Below are 3,778 nucleotides of genomic sequence, written 5' to 3' on the forward strand. Positions count from 1 at the left end.
CAATTGGCTTTATAACATAGTCTCTATGCACATTCGACTATCCGTCATAATATGACTAACCATTTCAATATAATTCAAGTAGGGTCATTACTCGAAGACTTACCTCAAATGTCGTCGAACGACTTCAACGGCTATTCAATTACTTTTTCCTTCCCTTTATCGGATCTAGTTCCCCTTTGCTCTTGAGCTTAAGTTCAACAAAAATTAAAATAGTCATTAATCGACTATTCAAATATTACTTTCCGAATAATATTATATATATTGATCCGACTTTCACACACATAGATTATAGCAAGCTTTATATTAATCAATAAATAATTCATCGGCAAACTTTCATTAATGTTTACAACAAAATCACATATTCACTACGAGCTGTTTTCCTGAGCAGTAGTTACTAAATTACTTATAACTGGAGCTACTAAACTCCAAATCACTTGCCGTTAATTTTCCCTGAATATAGACTCGTATATCTTCCATCCATAAATTTTTCAGAATTTTAGGCTTGGCCAATCAATACCAGATTTTTCTTAAAGTTTCCCCTATTTCACTGTTTGACTATTCTGACCACTCTTCACTACGAATCCAATTTCTCACTTTACAGAATTCCAAATGTGTTGTATTTAATCTCATTTGAAACTAGACTCATTAAGGAGTCTAAGCATATAAATTTATCTTATAATCATTTTTGTACAATTTATAATGATTTTCTAAAACAGAACAGGGAATCCAGCAGTCATTTTGACTCAGCCCCATAATACTTCAAATATCTCTAGATCGGTAACTCCTTTGTTTCTATAGTTTCTTTTGTAAGAAAATAGACCCTTGAAGCTTTAATGACATAATTCACTCAGCTTCTAATTCAACTCCTACAAATTATGGCGATTTTCAAAAATCACCTTACTACTGCTGTCCCAAGTAGAGTACTACCAATTCACCATATATCAACCATTTCATATAGGTTTCTTCTAAACTAATAATAACCGAACCATTTAGTCAAGCTTAAGGCTGATTCTATTTTGTTCATGTTAAGGTCACACCTCCCTTAAAAGAAATTCCAGCCTTCTTAACTTTTAATTATTTTCTTAACTCGGTTTTGTGGTCCCGAAACCACTTCCCGACTAGGGTCAATTTAGGGCTGTCACAAGTGTGACGAGCACTATGTGTGCAAATATGGTTGATAATATAAAGTGTGCATGAAAGAATGAAGTGGTAGAACTAGTAACTAAAATATCGAACTTGAGACATGTGCTGAGTAGGTATAAATTTATCTAGTGCATCATGATTCCATGCTTTGAGGAATCGGGTCTAAATCAATTGGGTTGTTTTGGTATTTGATTTGATTGTAGGACTTGGCATGAGATTGAATCGAAATTCTAAGAAATTATAGCATAGTTCGGTATGGTTCGAGTAACTGATTTTGCATTATTGCTTTCTTTTATGATCTTTTATAAATGGACAGTATGTAAGGCTTATGACTTACTGAGTTATAACTCATTTGGTGTGTTTGTTTGTTACTTATTTAGGTTTCTTTGACCCATTTTGTGCGCTCGGGACCATCGTTGAAGTCATCACACCAGCTTGCAACTTTTTGGTACCCTCTTCTTAGTTGGTCGAAGAGAACATTTCGGCATGTATAGGCTATTATGTTTTGTTTGAACTTTAATATGTAAACTTTTAGCCATGCGAATATGGCTTAAATGCTAAGTTTGGATTTGGCCTTATGGGTGCTTAGTTATAAGGTTCAGTAAGTTTGGCCTTGATAATTCGGTTTTGATTGAGTAATAGTCTAAGTCTATTTGATTATTATGCCGTATGTCATGGCTGATCATTTTTGGTGTTATGTATGTCAAATTACTAGCTAATCCATGGAAATCATGAAATAGGTAAATTTTTACCTTAAAATAGATTCAGACAGCAGTAGTGATGTGAATTTGAAAAATCACTAAAAATAGTAGAAATGGAACTAAATAATAAATAAATGATGGAATCGAGGCTTGATGAGTCTATTTTCATATGGAAGAAGCAAAACAGGTATATGAGCTATATTTTATGAGATGTTTAAATTTTTGTGAAACAGGGCCGGAACGATTTCTGGATCCCCTGTTCTGACTTTGGAAATTCACCATAAATTTTAAAAAAATAATTAGAAGTCATGCCTTATATGTACAGATTTATTATTGAGTCTAGTTTTATTAGAGACAAACAGAATAGGCATTGAAGCCCTGTACATGGAGATATCTAATTCGTAATGCATAGAGGTCAGAGTAGTCAAACCCTGATACAGGGGAGACTTTAACTAATAAACTGTACTAATTGGCTTGACCAAAAATTCTAAAAAAAAATTTATTAGATAAATATATGAGTCTAGTTTCAGGAAAAAATTACGGAATTGGATTTTGAGTTACGAAACTCGAGATATGATTTTTAAAGCAACTGTGATGCAATTAGCCAGCTTGTCTAGAAAATTTTAAAATGGATTATATGAGCTGTTTAAGTAATGAATTAAGCCCGTTAACACCTTGTGTTCGACTCCGGAAATGGTCTCGGGTACGGGGTGTTACACCATGTCTGGAACATGGCATCGGCATTGATATGAGAGCCAATGTATATGGGACATGGCATCGGCATTAATATGAGAGCCAGTGCAAGACCATGTTTGGAGATGGCATTGGTGTTGATATGTGAGCCAATGTAAGACCATGTCTGGGACATGGCATAAGCTTTGATATGTGTGCTAGTGTAAGACCATTTCTGGGACATGGCATCAGCATTGACATGAGACTTCGTATAAGACCATATCTGGGATAAGCTATTGATATGTGGATCCATTGAAGACCATGTCTGGGACATGGCTTTGGCACTCTATTTGGAGCATGATGATTCCAAACACCCTTCAATATTCTGAGTGGTTCAACATGCCATTCAAGATTATGGTTAAAGAGTGGAGTATCATGAGTAAGAATGTATGGTACAGGTATGTACGTAAGTTTCATGAGTATTGAAATCGATTCATGATGGCAAATTTAGCATGAGTACGAGAGAGTAAGAAAAGTAGGATGTTCAAGGACATTGATTGTCAATCCTCACTATGTTCATTATGTGTAGCATGATAATGTGGTGGTAATTGATAGCATGTTTAATCCATGAATTTTATGACTTATGTTGTTTATTATTTACATACAACTTACTAAGTTTTATGCTTACCCTTCTCTCTTTTCCTTTTTCTTTTAGCATCGCCAAGCTAGCTCGGGGATCGTGGACGTCGGAGCTTAAGTCACATTACCAATGAATCTTTTGGGGTATATTTGATTTGATACATTTGAGTATGGCAGGTATAGGAGACTTAGTATTTTCTTATATGCATCATATTTGTTAACCAAAGTGATGGCCCACGCTGGTATATTATTTCATTTTGTATATGGAAATGAAATATGGCTCATATTGATTATTAGGTTGAAATCCCTAAATATTGATATATGCATGAAATGTGTTATTATTCTTGTGGTGTGTGCCAAATTGGTTTTTAACAATGGATGACAAAATGTGGGATTTATGCTTGATAGATAGAGGATGTCAATTGGCATGGCCATAATATGAATAAATGTAAAGAAATGGATTGAATGAGCCTAACAAATCTTGGAGTCCCAATTATGTATACTTGACATAAATTTATCATGCATGATTTAAAGCTATGGTAGTCTAAGTAGCCCATTTATGCCATGATAATCACCATTGACATATGAGTGTGTGTATGGGTTGTTGATGGTAACAAGATGGC

The sequence above is a fragment of the Gossypium hirsutum genome, chromosome A01 (assembly GCF_007990345.1).
Source record: "Gossypium hirsutum isolate 1008001.06 chromosome A01, Gossypium_hirsutum_v2.1, whole genome shotgun sequence".
Lineage (NCBI taxonomy): Eukaryota > Viridiplantae > Streptophyta > Magnoliopsida > Malvales > Malvaceae > Gossypium > Gossypium hirsutum.